Source organism: Triturus cristatus, chromosome 8 (assembly GCF_964204655.1).
Source record: "Triturus cristatus chromosome 8, aTriCri1.1, whole genome shotgun sequence".
In the NCBI taxonomy this organism is placed as follows: Eukaryota; Metazoa; Chordata; class Amphibia; order Caudata; family Salamandridae; genus Triturus; species Triturus cristatus.
In genome coordinates this window covers 986,750,155-986,774,066 of record NC_140591.1, presented here as the reverse complement: position 1 = coordinate 986,774,066, position 23,912 = coordinate 986,750,155, and the positions used below count along the sequence as shown (strand labels likewise).

The window sequence follows — 23,912 nt, the reverse complement described above, 5'->3', positions numbered from 1 at the left end:
GTGAGAATGTTTCTTGGAATTGTTGGATATTGCCGTCAGTGGATTAGTAATTTTTCATTGATTGCAAAACCTCTGGTATGTTTGACAAAGAGTGATGTACAAGACCCCATTGAATTGAATAAAGAGGAGTTGAAGGCTTTTAAACAATAGAGAGATGGGTTGTGTGAAGCCCCAGCTCTTGGTATGCCTGACTATGAGAAAGAATTTGAGCTCTATTGCAGCAAAAGAAATGGATGTGCGCTTTCCGTACTAGTACAGAAACATGGAAAATTGAGAAGACCAATTGCATATTTTTCAGCTATACTAGATCCTGTAGCTGTGGCATTACCTGGTTGTTTGAAAGCTGTAGCAGCTACTTGTAAGCGCATAGAACAGTGTGAAGGAATTGTGATGGGATATCCTGTGAGAGTGTTTATGCCTCATGACGTGGCGATCCTTTTAACTAGGAGCCACACTCAGTTTATGACGCATAGTCATCTAACTAAGTATAAGAAAGTCATTTTATGTGCAACGAATGTGAGCCTCGTGAGGTGTCTTAATGTGAACCCTTCAACATTGTTACCTGATGCTGAGAATGTGGCAGTCAGGGATGATGTAGGAGAGAAGGATCTGCACTTATGTTGCCCCCACTTTTTTTCTGATGTATACACTGGTTTCTGGCTATAGTCTGGCTGGGTCCCTGCTAATCAGGGCCCCAGTCTCTCTGTTCTCTCTAAACAACTTGGTGCGCATATTAGATGCACTAGTGATTGGATGCTGTGGTACCTTATGAGCCCCTAGTATATGGTACCTTAGGTACCTAGGGCATTGGTACTTCACAGGCCTACCAGGGGCTGAAGCATGCATTATGCCACCCCTGGGAAGCAGACTCAATCTGACACCACAGGCCTGCTACTGCAGCCTGGGTGAGGTAGTGTTAGCACTCCTCAATGAGGTATAGGTTCCTATATCTCACCATACACACACATATAAACCTATCAGCCACCCCTATGGCAGGCCCTATCAATCCTGAGGGCAGGGTGCTTTGTTTACTATGTGAGGGGGTGCCTCTGCATGAGCAGGACCCCTCTGCAGCTGGCAGAGTCTATTCTCTGTGGCTGTTTGTGGATGCGGTTAACCCATATACTCTTAAGTGCATTATAACCCAACGGTAAATGCTAACTTTGGAATGACTGCATCAAAACATGTCGTGTTTGGTGTCAAACAACTTGGAATCATGCCCCCACACCAGTAACTGGTGTGGGAGTATGATCCCACCCTTCTAGAGGGGACGACATGTACCTACTGTGGTTACACGGTCGAAATCTGAAAGAGCCTTGGCATCACAAAATGGATGCCGCCAGCACGGACACTGGGCTGCCCTCCTGCTGCTGACTGACACTCGCAGTGGAGGAAGCCCAAAAATAGGCATCCTGTCACAGGGAGGTGTCACTACCTTCCAGACAGGATTTAGTGTATTGGAGCTGGGTGGGTGCACTTCTAGAGTGCTTTGAAGTCCTGCACTGGGGGAGCAGTAGGCACCTCTGTGCATATGCCAGCTCAAACTGGTTCAGAGGCTACCTGTCCATGCTCTGGCATGAAACTGGACAAAGGGAAGTGGGTGTAATCACCCCCTACCCTGACCCTCCCAGAGGAGTGGTCATAGAGCTAGTCCCTCCCCTATCTTCAGTATAAGATAGCCAACCTTGCCATTGCAAAGTAGATAACACTGGACAACGCTCTACAAAGAAGAATCCTGGCCCTTCGACGTTCCACTACCTTTGGAAGACAGAAGAATCTCCCTTGGAGTCAAGGAGTGACTCCCCTGCTTGGCAGGCACCAGAAACTCTAATCAACGGTCGCAAACTTTCCCGCTCCTGCCGGAGTTCGAAGTCCCTGCAGCCCCAGAAGTAAATTTCCTGACTTCTCGACATCCATTGTGAGTCCCCAGCAAAGCTGTGGCGAGTGGACCCCACGAGCGATGAGGGACAGCAATACCTGGGTACCGTGCACTATTGTCAAGTGCAACCCCTTCACGACGTTCTATGAACTTGTGCATTGGACCATTTGTGGCCCAAGCCTCCAGCAGGTTTTGTAGTGAAAATCAGAGGGCTACCCCATCCCGAGTGACCGTGGGCTCTTGTGAAGCATTTCCTCAGGAGGCATCTTTGTGATCCCTTGCCCGTTGACCTGTGGGTCCCCCGAAGACTTTCTAATCAACTAAAAGGGCTCCCCTGGTTGCTCCAGGCCTGCCCTCACTCACCCTTGCTGGGTGAGTCCCTCAGACCTTGCTGGTCTGCAACACTGACAACCTTCAGTTTCCACAAGACTTGCAGTTGCCAAAACTTGTTGGCTCCAATCTAGTTGCCGACACTGCAGTCAGCTGTAGACATCATGGGACACTCTAAATCCAGCAACTGGTCATCGTCGATCTCCCCTGGACCTCGTGAGAGAAGAGTCAAAACACCATCGATGACCTGAAATCACCCGACATCCGTGGTCAGCCATCTTCCTGGCCACCGGTCACTGCCAAGTGACTTTGAACACTGTCCCTTCAATTTTCAGGTCATCTTCATCTTTAATCCACCCTTGGATACCACAGGACACTTCTTCAGTCGACGCAAGCAGCAAGTCTTCTTTGGTCTCCATAGAAAACAGCGACGCGACCCGACACCAAAAGACAACTATGCACCCGGCTTCCCTGGGTGAGGTAACTCGTGCGCTCTGGAGCCCAAGTGTGTGTTGGCCCTCGAAATACTTACCTTGTAAGTGGCTTGCTTGTAGACTTCCTCAAAGTACCCTAAAACTTTAAAAATCAAACCGCGACTTGCTCCATTGTAATCAATAGGGAACCCGCGGCTGTGTTCACACACTTCACGCGTCTCCCGTGGGCCTGTTACTTACCTGCTAACACTGCAGTAGTGAAGCCCCAGTGATTCCCCAGGCCCTAGGCCTTGTCATTTTGCAAGTCGACCTCCTTAACTCATAAAGAGATTAGTAGAGTGTGTCTAGAAATAAATACATATATATTTGATATATATACCTGTGTGGTGTCCTTTCATTTGGTAATTCAAGAGATTATAAGGTAAAACAAGCTGCTTTACATTCCTCAGAGACTTAGCCTGAAGGCTACTCTCCACAGCTACCACTAGGATAGCTTTCTTTAAAAGGTTGTCTTAAACCTATCTACCATAAGAGTCGAATTGGACTGGTGCAAGGTGGCCACTATAACTAGTGACCAGCATATGCCAGGCCAACTTCTCACACTGGTGGGCAGCGTGTGGGATTCCAGCTTGCCATTGTTTTACCAGAAAATCTCTTTTTGAATTACTAACTGAAAACCACTAAAGGTACTCAAGGTACATATATAAGTCAAGCTTAGTATAAATAAGTTCTACTTAACTTAGAGTTGTTTGTGAAGGGATAGCACACCCTTGCTACAGCTCAAGCTAGGATCAGTAGGCCACAAACTAGTGTAGGTAGTGCAACACTGCATAACACTAGAATGTCCTCAAGGGATGGACCCAGTGGATCCACCCAACCCCAGGATAAGGACATGACCTTCTTTGACTTGAAGGCCATGTGTGTTGCAAGACACCTGGGATTGGGACAGAGTCCCTCCACACTGCACCTGATAAATCTACTTGTAGCAGATGATCTTAGACTAGCTAAAGGAGCTAGTGGATCTGGATCAGGGGGTAGGTCAGCCATAGTCTCTCGGTCTAATGATGAAAATCAAGATGACCTGGAGTCTGTGATTGAAGGGCCAGACCCAGAAAGGTCTGAACAGGACAGAGGAATTCTCCCTAAGAGATTTGAAAGAGTGGAAGAAAGGCATAGGTCCCCTTCAAGGGAATCTAACCTCTCATATCACTCTGACAAGGATTCTGTCCATCAGAGGAACTCATACTTACATAGAGAGACCTCCTCTGAAAGAAGGTACAAGATGCTGCAGTATGCGGAAGCTAGGCTTGCCCTCAGAACCAAGCAATTGGCCTTAGATAGAGAAGCCTTTGAGCTCCAGAGAGCTTCTAGAAAAGAGGGGTTAGATACCCCAGGTGGCAGAAACAGTGTCCCTAGAGGCAGAGATTACATTCCAGACCATAGGAACCTGTCCAAGGTTGTTCCTCCCTACCAGAGTGGGGATGATATCCACAAGTGGATAACTGCTATGGAGAGGGCCTGTAAAGTTCAACAAGTCCCCCAGAAACAGTGGGCAGCAATCTTGTGGCTCTCCTTTTCTGATAAAGGTAGAGACAAGCTCCTCACTGTTAGAGAAGAGGATGCTAATGACTATGAAGCCCTGAAGAGTGCATTAATAGATGGGTTTGGCTTAACCACTGAGCAGTACAGGTTGAAGTTCAGAGATACTCAGAAAGCACAGACTCAGGATTGGACTGACTTTGTTGATTGTGCAACCAAGGCTCTAGAAGGTTGGCTGGTTGGTAGTAGAGTTACTGATTTCAAGGGATTGTATAATCTTATCATGAGAGAGCAGATCCTTAATAATTGTCAAAACCAGTTGTTGCATCAGTACCTGTAGACTCTGATCTGACCTCTCCCCATGAATTGGGAAAGAAGGCAGACAAATGGGTCAGAACCAGGGTGAGGCAGAAAACCCAGAACCAAGGGGGTGACACCAAGAAGCAAGATCCTAAAGGCTCAGATAACGGTGGGGATAAGTCAAAAGACCAGAAGTCTTCGCAAGGGCCCCAAAATTCTGCAACAGGTGGGGATTCACAGCCTACAAAGGGAAAAGGCCAAAAGAAGCCCTGGTGCAAATTCTGTAAACAGGAAGGGCACTGGACTTCTGATTGTACTAAGTCCAAAGACCAAACCACCACCACTCCAGCCCCTAAGGCAACTGTTCCCCCTAGTGCAGTCATTGGTGGAGGTGGTAATCAGAATAAGGGTGTAGTAGGGTTGACCCTGGGTTCTGATGTGGACTCTGGCCTAGTCAGAGTACCAACACAGGCATTGCTAGTTTGTGAGGGAGACCTTGATATGTCCTTCCTAGTGAGCCCCAGTAATCTGGGCAAGTACAAACAGCAGCCTATCATAAATGGCAAACAGGCTTTGGCATTCAGGGACACAGGTGCTAGTGTCACCATGGTGACAGAGGATCTAGTGGACCCTGCACAGATCATCCTGGATGAAATGTACCAGGTTACCAATGCAAGCAATGTCAGGACCAACCATAGTCTGGCCGTTGTGAATTTCTCCTGGGGAGGGGTAACTGGCCTCAAAAAGGTAGTAGTCAGTGCAGACCTCCCTGTTTAATGTTTGTTGGGCAATGATCTGGAGACTTCAGCCTGGTCTGAAGTAGAAATATGGACTCATGCTGAGATGTTAGGCATACCTGCAGAGGTGCTTGCTGTGACCAGGTCACAGGCCAAAATGCATAAAGCTGAATCAGCTCTGGATCCTGAAACTATGGACCAGATGCTACCCACGAGGAGGAGCAGTAGGGTTAAGGCTGTGGCTTCCCCTCTGTCTCAGATCTCAGATTCCCCTCCTGAGGGAGGAGAAGCAGAGCCTGAAGAAGGAACTGCCCCAGAGGAACTTGAGCCTGGTCAGGTTGAGTTCTTGGGGGCAGGGGAACCTTCCAGGGAAGATCTGAGCAAGGAGCAACAGTGCTGCCCCTCTCTTGAACCCCTCAGACAGCAAGCTGCTGCTGAGGCTGCTGGGAGTGCTAGTGGGTCCCATAAAGTTTATTGGGATGAGGGACTCCTATATTCTGAGGCTAGAGATCCTACCCCTGGAGCCACCAGGAGGTTGGTAATACCTCAGAAGTTTAGGGGGTTCCTCTTGACCCTAGCACATGATATCCCATTGCTGGACACTTGGGCCAAAACAAGACCTGGGACAGGTTTGTTCCACATTTTCATTGGCCACACATGTCAGAGGACACCAAGGAGTTTTGTCGCTCCTGTGTCACTTGCCAAGCCAGTGGCAAGTCAGGTGGCACAACAAAGGCCCCACTGATACCACTACCTGTGGTGGGGTTTCCCTTTGAAAGGGTAGGGATTGACATTGTTGGTCCCCTTGACCCTCCAACTGCATCTGGGCACAGATTTATACTAGTGGTAGTGGATCATGCCACCAGGTACCCAGAAGCCATTCCCCTCAGGACCACTACAGCCCCTGTAGTGGCAAGAGCCCTCATTGGAGTCTTCTCCAGAGTGAGTTTCCCTAAGGTGGTTATATCTGACAGAGGTACCAACTTCATGTCAGGATATCTAAAAGCAATGTGGAAGGAGTGTGGTGTCAATTACAAATTCACTACTCCCTATCACCCACAATGCAATGGGTTAGTTGAAAGGTTCAACAAAACCCTAAAGGGAATGATTAAAGGCCTCCCAGAAAAGCTTAGGCGAAAATGGGACCTTTTACTTCCCTGCCTTCTGTTTGCATACAGGGAGGTCCCACAGAAGGGGGTTGGCTACAGCCCTTTTGAACTTCTGTTTGGGCACCCTGTCAGAGGCCCATTATGTTTGGTAAAGGATGGATGGGAGTTACCTCTCAAACCTCCCAAACAGGATGTGATGGACTATGTACTTGGTCTCCGCTCCCGGATGGCAGAGTAAATGATGAACGCAACTAAAAACCTTGAGGCTAGCCAAGAATTACAAAAAGCTTGGCATGACTAAAACGCTGTCCTGACTGTTTATCAGCATGGCCAGAAAGTGTGGGTGTTGGAGCCTGTGGCCCCAGCAGCTCTCCAGGACAAATGGAGTGGCCCCCATACAATTGTTGAGAAAAAGGGAGAAGTCACCTACTTGGTGGATCTGGGAACTCCCAGGAGCCCCCTTAGGGTGCTCCATGTCAACAGACCTAAGCCATATGTGGACAGGGCTGACATGGGCTTGCTCATGGCAACTGATCAGGACCAGGAGGAGGAGAGTGACCCTCTCCCTGACCTGCTCTCACAGAACCCTGATGATGGGTCAGTTGATGGTGTTGCTTTGGCAAGCAGCCTCACTGAGCATCAGCAAACTGAATGCAGACAAGTTCTGCACCAGTTTAGATATATGTTTAGCATGACCCCAAGTCAGACTTCCTGGTGCACCCATGAGGTGGACACTGGAGACAGTCTGCCTGTCAAGAGTAAAATCTACAAAAAAAAAAGAGTAAAAGCTACAGGCAACCTGACCATGTCAGGGACTGTAATAGGACTGAAGTCCAGAAAATGTTGGAACTAGGTGTTATTGAGCCTTCAGATAGCCCTTGGGCTAGCCCAGTAGTCCTTGTACCTAAACCTCATACCCAGGGCGATAAGAAAGAAATGAGGTTTTGTGTTGACTACAGAGGCCTCAATGCAGTCACCAGGACTGATGCCTATCCAATTCCCAGGGCAGATGAACTAATAGATACTTTGGCCTCAGCCAAGTACCTCAGTACATTTGACCTAACAGCTGGCTACTGGCAAATCAAGTTAGCTGATGATGCCAAGGCCAAAACAGCATTTTCAACCCCTGGTGGGCACTATCACTTTGTGGTGATGCCCTTTGGTTTGAAAAATGCACCTGCCACTTTTCAGAGGTTGGTGAATAAAGTTCTGACTGGTATGGAACTTATTGCTCAGCTTATCTAGATGATATTGTTGTCTTTAGTTCCACCTGGCAGGATCACCTGGTCCACCTCAGGAATGTTTTGGAGGCCCTGCAAAAAGCAGGCCTCACTATCAAGGCCACTAAGTGCCAGATAGGGCAGAGTCAGGTTGTGTACCTGGGTCACCTTGTAGGTGGAGGCCAGGTTCAACCATTGCAGAGCAAGATCCAGACCATAATGGAATGGGTAGCTCCAACAACCCAGACACAGTTTAGAGCCTTTTTAGGCCTGACTGGGTACTATAGGAGGTTTGTTAAGGGATATAGATCTATAGTGACCCCCTTAAATGATCTGACCTCTAAGAAAATGCAAAAAAAGGTTCAGTGGACAGCTAGCTGTCAAAAAGCATTTGATGACCTCAAGCAGGCAATGTGCACTGCCCCCATCTTGCAGAGTCCAGATTACAAAAAGAAGTTCATTGTTCAAACAGATGCTTCAGAGCTGGGTGTGGGAGCTGTACTGTCTCAACTTAATGATGAAGGTCAAGACCAGCCAGTAGCTTTCATAAGCAGAAGGCTGACCCCTAGAGAGAAACATTGGTCAGCTATAGAGAGGGAGGCCTTTGCTGTGGTGTGGGCCCTGAATAAGCTGAGGCCATACTTGTTTGGCACTCACTTCATAGTTCAGACTGACCACAAGCCCCTCCTATGGCTCAAACAGATGAAAGGTGAAAATCCTAAACTGCTCAGGTTGTCCATTTACCTTCAGGGGATGGACTATACAGTGGAACATAGGCCTGGGACCCAACACGCCAATGCAGATAACTCTCAAGGTATTTCCACTTAGAACATGAAGACTCAAATGGTCAAGGTTAGTTTAATGTCCCTGCATTTGGGGGGGTTGTGTTGGAGAGTAGGATCTGCACATATGTTGCCCCCACTTTTTTTCTGATGTATACACTGGTTTCTGGCTATAGTCTGGCTGGGTCCCTGCTAATCAGGGCCCCAGTCTCTCTGTTCTCTCTAAACAACTTGGTGTGCATATTAGATGCACTAATGATTGGATGCTGTGGTACCTTATGAGCCTCTAGTATATGGTACCTTAGGTACCTAGGGCATTGGTACTTCACAGGCCTACCAGGGGCTGAAGCATGCATCATGCCATCCCTGGAAAGCAGACTCAATCTGACACCACAGGCCTGCTACTGCAGCCTGGGTGAGGTAGTGTTAGCACTCCTCACTGAGGTATAGGTTCCTATATATCACCATACACACAAATAAACCTATCAGCCACCCCTATGGCATGCTCTATCAATCCTGAGGGCAGGGTGCTTGGTTTACTATGTGAGGGGGTTCTTCTGCATGAGCAGGACCCCTCTGCAGCTGGCAGAGCCTATTCTCTGTGGCTGTTTGTGGATGCGGTTAAACCATATACTCTTAAGTGCATTATAACCCAACGGTAAATGCTAACTTTAGAATGACTGCATCAAAACATGTTGTGTTTGGTGTCAAACAACTTGGAATCATACCCCCACACCAATAACTGGTGTGGGAGTATGATCCCACCCTTCTAGAGGGGACGACATGTACCTACTGCGGTTACACGGTAGAAATCTGAAAGAGCCTTGGCATCACAAAATGGATGCCACCAGCACAGACACTGGGCTGCCCTCCTGCTGCTGACTGAAACTCGCAGTGGAGGAAGCCCAACAACAGGCATCCTGTCACAGGGAGGTGTCACTACCTTCCAGACAGGATTTAGTGTATTGGAGCTGTGTGGGTGCACTTCTAGAGTGCTTTGAAGTCCTGCACTGGGGGAGCAGTAGGCTCCTCTTTGTATATGCCAGCTCAAACCAGTTCAGGGGCTACCTGTCCCTGCTCTGGCATGAAACTGGACAAAGGGAAGTGGGTGTAACCACCCCCTACCCTGACCCTCCCAGAGGAGTGGTCATAGAGCTAGTCCCTCCCCTATCTTCAGTATAAGATAGCCAACCTTGCCATTGCAAAGTAGATAACCCTGGATGACGCTCTACAAAGAAGAATCCTGGCCCTTCGATGTTCCACTACCTTTGGAAGACAGAAGAATCTCACTTGGAGTCAAGGAGTGACTCCCCTGCTTGGCAGGCACCAGAAACTCTAATCAACGGTCACAAACTTTCTCGCTCCTGCCAGATTTCAAAGCCCCTGCAGCCCCAGAAGTAGATTTCCTGACAAAGCTGTGGTGAGTGAACCCCACGAGTGACGAGGAACAGCAATACCCGGGTAAAGTGCACTATTGTCGAGTGCAACCCCTTCACGATGATCTATGAACTTGTGCATTGGACCATTTATGGCCCAAGCCTCCAGCAGGTTTTCAGCAAAAATCAGAGGCCTACCCCATCCCGAGTGACCGTGGGCTCCTGTGAAGCATTTCCGCAAGAGGCGTCTTTGCGATCCCTTGCCCGTTGGCCTGTGGGTCCCCCGAAGACTTTCTTATCTACTAAAAGGGCTCTCCTGGTTGCTCTAGGCCTGCCCTCACTCACCCTTGCTGGGTGAGTCCCTCAGATCTTGCTGATATGCAACACTGACAATCTTCACTTTCCACAAGACTTGCAGTTGCCAAGGCTTGTTGGCTCCAATCCAGTTGCCGACACTGCAGTCAGCTGCAGACGTTGTGGCACACTTCAAATCCAGCTGCTGGTCATCGTCGATCTCTCCTGGACCTCGTGAGCGAAGATTCAAAACACCATCGACGACCTGAAATCACCCGACATCCTTGGTCAGCCATCTTCCTGGCCACCGGTCACTGCCAAGTGACTTTGAACACTGTCCCTTCAATTTTCAGATCATCTCCATCTTGAATCCACCCTTGGATTCCACCGGACACTTCTTCAGTCGACACAAGCAGCAAGTCTTCTTTGGTCTCCATAGAAAACAGCGACGCGACCCGACACCAAAAGACACCTATGCACCTGGCTTCCCTGGGTGAGGTAACTCGTGCACTCCAGTGCCCTAGTGTGTGTTGGCCCTCGAAATAATTACCTTGTAAGTGGCTTGCTTGTAGACTTCCTCGAAGTACCCTAAAACTTTAAAAATCAAACCGCGACTTGCTCCATTGTAATCAATAGGGAACCCGTTGCTGTGTTCACACACTGCACACGTCTCCCGTGGGCCTGTTACCTACCTGCTAACACTGCAGTAGTGAAGCCCCAGCGATTCTACAGGCCCTAGGCCTTGTCATTTTGCAAGTCGACCTCCTTAACCCATTTTTTTAGTATATGTTCTGGTACGCCCATGGGGCTCCAGCCATATTGGTGCTTAACTTATTGTGAAACGTTGATATTTGAATGTGTTCCTGGCTTCTAATCTCATAAAGAGATTAGTAGAGTGTGTCTAGAAATAAATATATATTTGATATATATACCTGTGTGGTGTCCTTTCATTTGGTAATTCAAGAGATTATAAGGTAAAACAAGCTGCTTTACATTCCTCAGAGACTTAGCCTGAAGGCTGCTCTCCACAGCTACCACTGGGATAGCTTTCTTTAAAAGGTTGTCTTAAACCTATCTACCATAAGAGTTGAATTGGACTGGTGCAAGGTGGCCACTATAACTAGTGACCAGCATTTGCCAGGCCAACTTCTTACAGATGATGTGGATCATGACTGTTTGGAAGTGCTTGATTTTTGTACTAAGCCACGCCCTGATTTAAAAGATGTACCTCTGACAGAAAGTGACTATGTGATGTTTGTGGATGGGTCATGCTTGAGAACAGACGAGGGAATTTTGAGTGCAACTTACGCAGTGTGTACTGTAGCAGCTGTATTGGAAGCATCTTGTCTGAAAGGAGTAAAATCACCCCATGTTGCTGAACTATTTGCATTAACAAGAGCGTGCAAGTTGGGAAAGAATCTGAGAGTGACTGTGATTATCGATAGTCAGTACGGCTTTTGTGTGGTGCATGACTTTGGGCAGATTTGGTCCCAAAGAGGATTTTTGATATCGAGTGGAACTCCTATAAGGAATGCTGAGGTGGATGGAAAGTTGCTTGAGGCGATACAGCTACCTAAGCAATTGGTAGTAGTAAAATGTGCTGCGCATTCAAAAACCGCTGACTATATATCAGTGGGGAACGAGTTTGCTAATGACATGGCACAATATTGTGCACGAAACCAGAATTCAGTGAATCGTGGCAGGGAAAAAGAAATGAATTCATGTCCCTTGCTTTTTACTAACACTGTGAACACATGGGACAAGGTGAGGCAGTTACAAGAAGAAGCAGGAGACGAGGAAAGGAAACAGTGGATAAAAGCAGGATGTGCACCCCGAGAGACAGATCATGTGTGGGTTTATCGGGATGGAAGACCAGTCATGCCTGATAGCATGGTTTCTACCATGGCACGAATGTATCATGGACAAGCACATGTAGGAAGGGATGCTATGATCAGACTTTTCAAACAGAGATGGTATAATGCCAAGTTTAGACTTGTAGCTGAGAGCCTATGTCAGAGATGCCTTATATGTCAGCAATACAATCTTGGAAGAAAAACAGTGGTAAGTCTAGGAACGATAGGACGAGAAGGAGGCCCTTTCACTAGAATGCAGATTAACTTCATTGAAATGCCCCCCTGCAATAGACTGAGATATGTTCTAGTGGTAGTTTGTCTATTTTCACGATGGGTGGCGGCATACCCGACAAGAAGGAGTGATGGAATTACTGTAGCAAAATTACTATTGAGAGAATTCATTCCCAGATTTGGTTTTCCAGTCACGGTCGAATCGGATAGAGGAAAGCATTTTCATAATGAAATCATGAAACTGATTTGTGAAGCATTGAATGTACAACAGAAACTGCATTGTGCTTATCACCCAGAGGCTTCTGGTTTTGTGGAGCAAGTGAATGGCACCATTAAAAATAGATTGGGAAACATGTGTTTAGCCACAGGTTTGAAATGGCCTGATGTCTTGCCTCTAGTGCTCATGACTATTAGATCTATCCCAGATAGGAATACTGGATTGAGTCCCCATGAAATAGTAATGGGGAGGGCAATGAGAAGTTTTCATTCCTGTCAACAAACTATTGCCTATATCTGATGACTTGGTGTTGGATTATTGCAAGGGGTTGGCTGATTCCGTTCATTCTGTGTTTCATCAGGTTGGATCGGATGCAACCACTCTTGAAAAGAAGCCAGCTCATGATCTAAGTCCAGGTGACTGGGTGAGAGTTAAAGTGCATAGAAGAAGAAATTGTCTGGTCCCACGGTGGGGTAAACCACGTCAGGTAATCTTGACCACGACGACAGCTGTGAAATGTGCAGGAGTGAAGAATTGGATTCATGCTCTTCATTCCTTGCGAATTCCAAATCCAGTGGATAACAGTGAAGAAGAATATTTTGAAGAATCTGATACCAGTTCGGAGTCAGATTCAGAAGAAACAAGAACAAGACCAGCAGCTGAAAGGGCGGAGTTAGAATCAAGTCCAGTTATATCACCAGAGAATCTACCATTAAGAAGGAGATTACAGATTTCTGACACTAGCTCAGAGTCAGATACTGAACAAGTACAAGTACATGAAAGAGTAAACGAAAACAGTGAAGAGACTGTCAAAGAAATTCTTGATAAAGAAGCTCCGCATGTAAAAACAAGAGAAATTCCACCTGAAATAACAGATGTAGATGGTGAGGTACTAGATACAGAGAGAGAGGGAAAAATTGTTGCGGAAGACCCCCGAGGAGGTGTAGGGAAACCATACATCCAGGCAGAAGAAGGGACAGTTAGTCAGCAGGAAGATTGTGTAGAAGAAGCACGAGGAGGGACAGAAGTAGATAAGAAAAAGGAAGTTGCTGAAAAAAAAACTACTGAAAGTAAGAGTCAAGGTGGAACTGAATCTGAGGACAGTGATGAAGAAGTACAGGAAGGTCGAGTTCTGAGAAAAAGAGCATGGAGAACTGAGAGAAAAGAAAAAGGAAATAAGTTGAAAAGGCCAGCAAAGGAGGAAGTTTGGCCAAACAAAATAAAGAGATTGAGGTACCGATTGACACGAGTAAAGTCATCTAGAGCTGAACAAGTGAATGAGGTGTCTAGCCAAGAGAAATCAAAAGACATTGAACAGACACCGTCAGAAGAAAGAAAATGGATTAAGAAACCTAACCAGAAGTATAAGTCAACAGAATGGTCACACGTGGCACTTCCTGAAATACAAGAGGAAGCAGACAGCCAAGGGGAGCCCTGAGAGTTATTTTGTCTGACATCGGGGAAGAGACGGATGTTCAGGAAATTCTAAATCAAGACTGTGAGAGTAAAGTGAAAGAGGATCAAATGCCAAATTGAGGAAACCAAGGTGTTCCAGAAGAAAGATTTGAAAATTCCGAATAAGAGACATAACCGAAAAGAACCAAGTAGGCGCCTAGAGCCTTGGGTGTAGACGAAACTAGTTGTGTGTAGACGAGGCTAAGTCAAAAGACACTGATCATTTTCCGAAATGGCAAACACAGAAAGTAGAAAATCTACATGTGTGTTCCTTAGAAGATGGTGCAAGGTGTGTTGCTGCTGTACAGGATTACTAATGCTTCTGTGGAGTGCGTTTGCTTTAATAGTTTCATTCATAGTAACGTTTGAGATGATAGAAGGTCATAGCGAGAATAAGTCTAATGTAGAAAAGATTCATGATATTCTTCCGACTAAAGGAATAGATAGAACTTACTTACATTAAGATAGGTCCATAACTGATTTTTCTAACAATGTTTTCTCAAAATTGTTGTATCAATATGTAAAAACAATGGATGTGAGAGACTGCTATTTCTGCATGCAGTTACCTGCATCAGTGTCTGAGGGAGTTACTTACCATCATCTTCCAGTGACATATGGAATAACATGTAGTGTATTAGCAAGTTTGTTTTATAAAACAGGGAAACTAGAATATTATTTTTCTGATGTAGATAACATTTTTTTATAAGTACCCATAGTTCCTGAACTAAATAGAGTAAAACCTGGTAAAGTTTTAGGTGATTTTTTTCTAGAAACTAGAGAATTAACCTTAGAATCAGTATTTAGAAATAACCTCACTTGTAGTTGGAAGAGAGAAGAAAATACTTTTCTAGATATGGTAGAAGAAAGGAGAATCAAAATGAAAAGGAAGATTCCTGAGGGAAAGGAAGAAAAGACAGTCTGGGACATTGAAAGAGAAAAACATTTGAAAGGAGAAACTAGTCCAGCTATGGCTTTAGATTGCCCTCAGAAAGGGAAATTGTGTATTAGAAGAAATCAAACTGTGTATGATAATTGCTTCATAGGTGCGAGTGACTGCCATGATACTTATAGAATCATGGGTGGATAGGGATTTAAAGGAGGAAATGATCCGGTATTCCCTGGATTATATTTTATCTGCGGGAACAAAGCTTATTATCAATTAGCGGACCATTGGTATGGCACATGTTATCTAGGCCTGATCTTCCCAAAGATATTTCATGTGGGAAGGGGAAAAGGTGGTGCACATGGGATAGGTAGACAACTAACACGTAGAAGGAAGGAGAGTTGGTCAGAAATTGTAGAGGATATTTTTGGAGCACTGATACCAGCCGTTGGAATATCTCTGAATGCACACAAAATTAGAAAATTGTCTACAGTAGTGGATCGCTTATCGGCAAGCACTGCTGGAGGACTTTTATTAGTAAATACAGAAATGGTTGCCATGCGAGCCATGGTGATGCAAAATCGACTTGCCCTTGATATTATCTTGGCTAAAGAGGGAGTAGTCTGTGGAATGCTGAAGGTTCAAAATTGTTGTACTCATATTCTTGACGAAAGTAAAGATTTAAAGACATACATTAAGAATATAACTGACTTGCACGAGGAGATTGTTCCATTGGAGGTTGAAGGTGTTAGGGAGAAGATTGGAAAAGGATTTTCTACTATTAAAAACTTTTTACTAAAATTAGGTAGTACATGTATTGGTAAGATTTTAATTCCAGTAACATGTGTGATATTTTAGTATTAATTCTGAGACTAGGATGTTTATGAGGTAAAAGAAGAAAATTACAAAATCATATAAAAAGAGAAACTGCTAAGAAAAGAAAGAAAGGAAAGAGAAATGGAAGATATAGAATTAGAAGAATGGAAAGAGAATGTGTATAAAAAGACAAGAGAGGATGAAACAGGGGAAACAATCATGTGACCTAACAAAACTTAAGAGAACAATTCATTTCTATTATAAATTTTATCAAAATGTAAAGGATTTTATGGTGATATTAAAAATCACCAAAGGGGGGATTGATGGAGCAGGTAAAGCTAAATTTTGTATACCTTCTCTATTTTGCATGAAAATACTAATTACGTAACTGACTTATATTTTTATTTGAATTAACTGTGTGCTGTGTTATACTACCCAACAACTTGCATTTTTGGTAAACACAAATTACACGCGGGACTCATTGCTATTTGCATGGCAAAATAACTCTAATAACTAATTGTGAAACGCCTATTAACAGTAGTATGTGTGGTGATAGAATATTGCATGATTTATGTTGCTTTGGTGACGTTTGCGTTCCTGATAGGACCGAATGGTGAGTATTATTGCTTTAAATGTCGCTATAAGTTAGGAAAATATTAATACATAAAGGGATTAGTGAGGGTTTAACATTAGAATCTTCGTTTCCGCATATTAATTACTCTTTTGTGTTTGTTTTGCTTAAATTGGCATTCGGGCCTACCATGCCATGACATTTAAAATGGAGTTCGGAAGTGTCCGCCTTCTCGTGAGAGCGATGTCTACTGCGCAGACTCGGATGGCTCCGTAGATCTCCAGGCATCCTCAATTCAGAGCACAGTGTTCCTGGTCAAAGATAGGAACAGGGAGGACTGCCAAACTACAGTCAGTAAAAATCAGCAGAGGAAACAATGGTCACCCACAACCAGGAAAATACAATGTTGCATGAGTATGCCATAGACCGAGGAAGTGACCCAGCACTTCTCTGAGAACCCAGGTCAGTGGGAAAATTGGATGATATTACAAATTTCGCCCGATGGACCAATAGAATTTCGTCATAGCCCAAGAAATGTTTCATGTTACCCAGAATTTTAGTATAAAAAGGGTAGTAGAATAGGGAGGAGCTACTACACACCCCACAGGCGATGACAGACGAGCTACATGCTTGCACGATTTTTGGTCCTTTGGAGATCTTTGGGACTAAGTTGTGCTGAGCAAAGAACTTTCCCAGACTTTTGAGACTTGGCCTGCTTTCTATTGGGACAATTGAGCAGAGAATTTGGTTTATGCAGAGCCAATTGAATTAGAAAAGACCCCGATAGAAAGAATAGGTAAATATAAAATGTCATGCGATTTGTGTTGATTGACTGAAATTCAAGCTTGATTTACTGAAATGATGAAGATATAATTGCAAGCAAGATTTTAGATAAACAAAAATTTGATTAACAGAAATAATGAGTTTGTGGTTTTACAGTAGATTACTAGAGGATTCTGAAGCTTTAATGTGTTTTAGCTGGTTCTAAATCACCAGCAACCAGTCCAACTAATTGGTCCATCGACCAAGTGGTGAAGTGTCTTGATGTTAAGGTTAGGATCCTATAGGTGCTGATGTAAATATGTATATTCTGTAATATAATTTTTCTTCTCTATAAGTAATAAGGTACCCCCCACATGTCCAGCAGATACACCGTTCCTCCTGTGCGCAGACTTGTGATAGAGCTGTATGTGTGTTGGTGTTATGGGCCCCACCAATGAATGTGTGTGTGAGTGAGTTAGCGTGACGACTGGTGGATATGTAAATTTGCCCCTTTCCGCTGGAGCACAGTCTTTTCCCTCCTCTGGCCTGGGTCATTCTCAGGCTGCTGTTCCCATAATAAAGGGTATCTGAAAATAGTCAGAATATTCTTCACTGCAGGTAGACACCTCACTTCACCTACTTCTGCTGGGACCCGATTGACTGATCTACAAAACTTTCTTTCCACTGACCACCAAGGGAGATACAGCTTATCAGCAATTGTAAGAATATTCATTTCCTTTTCTACCCCTACGTGGGAAACTGCGGGATGGATTGAAGAAAGGTGTTAAGGATATTAGCCAAAGGTTGCTCTACTGGAATCCAATGTCAGTTCAGATTCTTGGTAGACCTTATTAGTCAGTCAATCAATCTTTCCAATAAGAGGTAGAGGAATGAACGCTTTCATCATGTATTTGGAACAGTCGTGGCTTTGTTTTACTATGCATAGCTGCTCGTCATTATTTAAAGTAAAAGATAGGGTGAAGGATGTCCCTAGTGCCAAAAAAGATTTTGGTGCCACTTTATTTCTTTAACTAATTGCAAAAGCTGACTTCGGAATATCTAGTTCCTGATTTACAGTTGTGAAGCAATAGAAAATCCGTCAGGTACTGGTGGGAGTGCTAAATTCACAGAAATAGTCAACAGCTGAATTTTCACCACTACACAGTCCGATTGGTGGTGTGGGGTGGATAATCTCCAAATTTAGCAATTTCATATAGAAATTGAATGATCTTTCATTATTATCGATCACTAATAATCTCACTTTAAGTTTGTCATTGTAGGAAAGCGCCCCTTTTTGTATGGTCATGCCCACTTTTTACTCCAAATACTGATGATTATGACTCTGATAGTGCACTGGAGTCTGCTGTGTGTGCTCTCTCCTAAAACTGTCATGTTCGACTTGGTAATCCCAAACTGGCAAACGCTTTACCCCTTTATAAGTCCCTAGTATATGGCACCAGGGGTACCCAGGGCATTGATGATAAAGGGGTCCCCAGGGCTGCAGCACGAGTTTGTGTCACCCTGGGTAAACCATGCAATTCACCTACAGCAGGAGCAGTGCAAACTGCTCAAACTCGCCTGTGCCCTCACCGTGTGTTGAATACTCATCTACATTGCCTTAAATATATCTAAGGCACCCCTAAGGAATGCCTTATAAGCCCAAGAGATAGGGTGCATTATATTCAAGGTGTGACCATGTAAGTGCAAGCCTACATGTCCCTATAGTGGCATACCCCCATTGAATACGTGCTAGAGGTCCATAGGATAACATGGGCTTCCAACCGGGAACCCTCAAGATTGGCATCGCTGTGATGGTACCACCAAAATAAGTCATGTTTAGTATGAAAAAAACAAGCCTTCTCTCCCTGATATTATTTTCATGCCCTGGGTGATATGACAGGCACCCAGAGGACACCTTAGATGTTACCCCCTGGTTGCCCCCAGCTTTACTGTGTTATGGCTGATCAGCCCATGCATTTCCATGACTGCTGCCACCAAGAAAAGATACTGACCTCCTGCCAGACAATGTGATCACTCCTAGGAGTCAGAGACAAAGACTGGGCAGGAAGGAGGTCACACCTCCCTCCTCCCCAGATGTCTAGGGAATTGGCACATCTGAGATATGAGCTTCAAAGGCTCCACTGCTGTCCCCCTGAGGAGGAAACAACTCTCCCCGTGCCCGAGGCATGCTTGCACTCAGATAAGGCAGAAATAGTAGCTATGCAGGAAGTGTACTCCCCCAGGTAGGCTGGTCACACATTTAGGCTGAGCAGCCTGGTCTGTATATCTAAAAGAGAATTCTGCAACCTATATCAGAGCAGAAATAGTGGATTCTGGGTAGAAAAGGTGACCTACGTTACTGGATGTGGTGAACTCAGGGGCGAATTAGCTACAGGGACTAGCTGCCCATTGACTACTAGCTCCCACAACCCTAACTCTCTAAATCTAGGATTTAAGGGACTCCTCAGACACAGGAGCCTCAGATCCAAGCAACTTATTTCAAGGAAGGACCAAGAGGAGAACTGTGTCGCCGACAACAGGACTTTGCCTACTAGCGCAAAGCAAAAGAGAGCTACACAGTCCCTGAGGCAACAGACTTCGAACTTAGTCAATGGCCCTCGTCCTTGGCAAAAACTCAACACTCCCGAAGAGGGGGAACCAACCCCTAAACTTGATGTTGCAGCTACAGAGAAGATCATGCAACTATCATCCGATGTCAGCAGGTGTGCACCTCTTGTGCTTTGCATTTTGTTTCTTGCAGTACTGTGAAAGTGATAAAAACAGCACCACCCAGGGCTCGCGTTCAGCACCAAGAGCAGTAAGAATAACTCTACACCTGGACGCCACATTCTGGGTAAAATTGGTGTGACTATTGTGGCCTAGTCCTGGTGTCAGCCTGGCCATATAAGGGCTCCAAGTAACTCACCTGCAAGTGGCCGATTGTCACTAGTGGATTTTGCCACTGACCTCAATGTTATTTTCTATATGTATTTTACTGCACTGATTTAATATTGCTTTAAAAATCTATAACTCCAGTTATATGTATGAAATTTAATTCATTTGCGTGTCTAAATTAAGATAAAATACATTCTAGTTGTATAAATTGGTGTTGGATTTCTCTCGATTCGTGGCAATTACTTATTGTCCATGTTGGTACTCTGAAATGCTTAACACATGTTCCTCTAGTAAAGTCTGACTGATCTTTGCCACTCTACTAGGACTGAGCTAAGGATTTATTAGTGTGAATCCAAGGACCATCTTTGGGGTATTGTGATCATATTACATGGTAAGACCACCCACCCATACCACATAATATTCCACTATCCTTCATGGGTGTTTAAGCTGTGAGGATCATACACCTGTGTTTCGCAATAATGCTTGCTCATAAGTGATTTTGCATAAAAAAGCCACTTAGTTGACTATAGCATAAAAAATATTTTTTTCAAATTTTTTCTTGGTTTTTCTAAATGGATTGTTAGGGCTCTGTGTAGACCCCCATTTGCTTACTACATTTTAAAAGACTTAGAAGCTAGGTAAAATGTTCTACCTTTTTAATAAGGTCCCAACTTCTAATTAAAAGTTAGGCACAATGGAGGCTGGTCAGAATCTTGGCCAGGTAGTCATCCCAGCCCTGAAGATCATAGATCTAAGGGTGTTGTGCAAAGCAAGGGGCATTAGTTACAAAGTGACAGCTAAGAGGGAGGACCTGGAGAGGTTCCTCAGCTCCTCTGCGAAAGAGAGAAGAGTGAGGGAGGGCGACGCCTCAGAAGATGATCTTGAAGAGGATGAGGATGAAGCCCTGGTCCAGATGAATACTTTTGGGGAAGGAGGTGAACACCTCAACTCTACACCCATCCCCAGACACCCCTCACCATTGGGAAGTGACAGAAGTCCCTATAGAAACTCCCACACTAAAATGTTGTAGGAGTCCTGAAGGATAAGCTTGACCAAATCTGCCTGGATGAGAGAAAGCTTGAACTTGAGGAGAGGAGATTAGTCCTTTAACCCCTTCTGTGCCCATGACGAGATAGTCTCGTCATGGAGCGCGGTTGCGCTGTGCCCATGACGAGACTATCTCGTCATGGAGCCCGCCCGCTAATGAAAGGGCCGGCACAGGAGGGGGAAAGGGCGGGGCACTCAAGGGGTTAAGAGAGAAGGGTTATGTTGAGCCTTAGGCCCAAAGATGGTGGGAGTAATACTAATACCAGGGACAAGGAGGAATTCTTTGACCCTAAGATCCCCAGAGGGATTGTCCACAAGTTTAGTGATGGTGATGATATTGACAAATAGTTTGCAGCCTTTGAGAGGGCCTGTACAGTGAGGTGAATAGCACACCAAAGATGCGGCTCTCTACTTTGAGAGTGATTCTCAGTAAAGGGCAGAGAGAGACTATTGACCCTTAATAAGAATGTAGCTGAGTCTTATCAGCATATGAAGGAGGCCTTGATAGAAGGATGTAGACTCACTACAGAAGAGTACAGGGTAAAGTTCAGAGACACCAATAAAGGTCAAAAACAGACATGGGTGGACTTTGTGGACCCTTTAGTTAAAAACACTAGATGGCTGGATCAATGGCAATGAGGTGGACACTTATGATGGTCTGTATAATTTAATTATAAAGGAGCACATTTTAACTAATTGTACAAGAAAGAAATTGCATCAGAATTTGGTGGATTCTAAGTTGTCTGTACCCAAAGAGCAGGATAAGATCTGACAGAAGGGACAGAATCAGGGTGTGCAGACAGACTCATGGTAGAAGTGACCAGAAAAATGATTCACAGACCTCCCAGCAGGGGAAGGAGTTAAACAAAAAACAAGAAAAAAAGTTGTTCTCTAAAGTCCCCCAAAATGCTTCTCAATGGGGTGGGTCCGAGACTACTCCTAGTTCAAAAGCAAGGGGTAACAGGGTAAGACCTGGAATCCAGCAAAGGCTTCTGAGTTATGTCGTGACTGTCATCAGGCAAGGCATAAGAGAAGAGATGCAGCATGCTCCAAAAAGTCCCCCAATGGTGGACAGTCCAAGAGATAAGCTAACATAGGAGTGGGGGTAGAAGTATACTCTAGAGAGGCCAGAGCTTACAAAGGCCACTTTAGTTTCCCTGGGTGTGGTGGATATTGAAGCCTTGGCTGTTTTGGCTCCAAGCTTGGAGAAGTATAGACAAGGGCTAAAGATCATTGTGATTGAGGTAGAGGCTTTAAGGGAAACATCTGCCAGACAATATGTTGCCTAGTGTCAGTCACCAGGTTACAAATGCTGACAATGAGACAAAGCTCCATCCAATGGCCTTGGTAAGCTTAGAATGGGGAGGGGTTACTTGCCCAAAGAAGGGGGTTGTGTCCGCTGCCATCCCAGTGGAGTGTATGTTGGGAAATTATCTTGAGACTTCTGCATGGGCAGTGGTGGAAAGGAAGTGTCATGCAGAAATGCTGGGTCTCCCTGTGTGGGTGTGGGTGTTACTACCAGAGCACAGGCAGTGCATCAGAAAGGTTCATGGGGCCTTGGATCCTGAAACACTTGACCGAGTGACCCCAACCAAGAGAAAGGGCAAGAAGTCTGCTAAGGCAGCTTCTAAGAGGTCATAGCACCAAGGGGAGAGTTCTCCTGAGGGAGATGCCCTAGTACTTGAGGAGACAAATGCTGCTGATGGTGTCTGGCCTGACATGACAGACCTCTTAAGTTCAGGTGGACCCTTGCAGAGAGGATCCATGCCAACGGAAAAAGCAGTGCCCTACTCTTGAGGGGCTTGGGCAGCAAACTGCAAGGCAGGAGAGGGAGATGACATTGCTACCTACAAAATGTACTGGTAGGATGGGCTTCTGTACACTGAGGCCAGGCACCTCAAGCCAGGTGCAGCCAAGAGAGTGGTGGTTCCCCGGATGTACAGAGAGTCCATCCTTACTTTGTCCCATGACATCCCCCTAGCTGGACATCTGGATGAAACCAAAACCTTAGAAAGGTTGGTTGCCAATTTTTATTTGCCCCTGATGTCTGTAAAAAGTGAAAGAGCTCTGTTGCTCTTGTAAGGTGCACAACCAAAGACTCCCTTTATATCACTGCCAGTGGTTGTGACCCCCTTTGAGAGGGTATAAGTTGACATTGTTTTTTACCGTGACCTGCAAACTGCATCTGGTAATAGATTTATCCATTTCACTAGACTCCCAGAGGCAATTACCCTCAGGACTACGACTGCTCCTGCAGTAGCAAATGTCCTCCTTGGAATATTCACCAGCATTTGGTTTCCTAAAGAGGTGGTCTTTGGTAGACCTAAAAGCTATGTTGGAACAATGTTGTGTGAACTATAAGTTCACTGCCCCTTAGCACCCTCAGACAAATGGTTTAGTTGAAAGGCTTGACAAAACCATGAAAAGCATGATAATGGGCCTCCCTGAAAAACTCAAAAGGAGATGGGATGTCCTGTTACCTTGCCCACTGTTTGCATACAGAGAGGTGCACAAAAGGTAGTTGGATTCAGCCCATTTGAACTTTTGTTTTACCATCGTGTAAGGGGTCCATTATGTCTTGTAAGGGAAGGATGGGAGAGACCACTTAAAGAGCCCAAGTAAGACACAGTGAACTATGTGTTAGACCTTCGTCTGCGTATGACAGAGTAAATGAAGATGGCAAACAGGAACGTAGAGCACAGCATGAGCTTATCAAGCACTAGTATGACCAGATGTCAGCCCTGGTGGAGTACCAACCAGGTCAGCTGGTGTGGGTGTTGGAGCCTGTGGCTCCCCCGGCCCTCTAGGACAAATGGACTGCGCCCTATCCAATCTTAGAGTCAGAAGGGGGGAGTTACCTACTTAATTGACTTAGGCACCAATTCACAATATTTCCAGTTTCTATTGCTTAGTGTAAAAGGAAAACAAAATATTGTAGTAGTTAATCTCTACAACAATATTTTTAACAACACTGGAGCAGGCATAATAATCATGCTGAGGAGGAACTGGATATATTTTGGAATAGGCTGGAGGATGACTATATTTTGATATGGGGTGGAGATTTTAATATAGAATTATGTAAGGTGTCGTCAATGGACCAATGTGGCCACATGGACGACTCAGGGGATCAAATTACCCACTTTTTACACACCCCTTATGGTGAATCACTTAATTATGTGATG

The 23,912-nt window shown here is 45.1% G+C and overlaps 1 protein-coding gene across 2 annotated transcripts in view; it reads right to left on the bottom strand.

Annotated features, from left to right (window-relative positions):
• LOC146805325 (toll-like receptor 8) overlaps positions 1-23,912 on the bottom strand; it is a 140,567-nt gene that overhangs the window by 27,742 nt on the left and 88,913 nt on the right. The gene's annotated exons all lie outside the window — the stretch shown is intronic.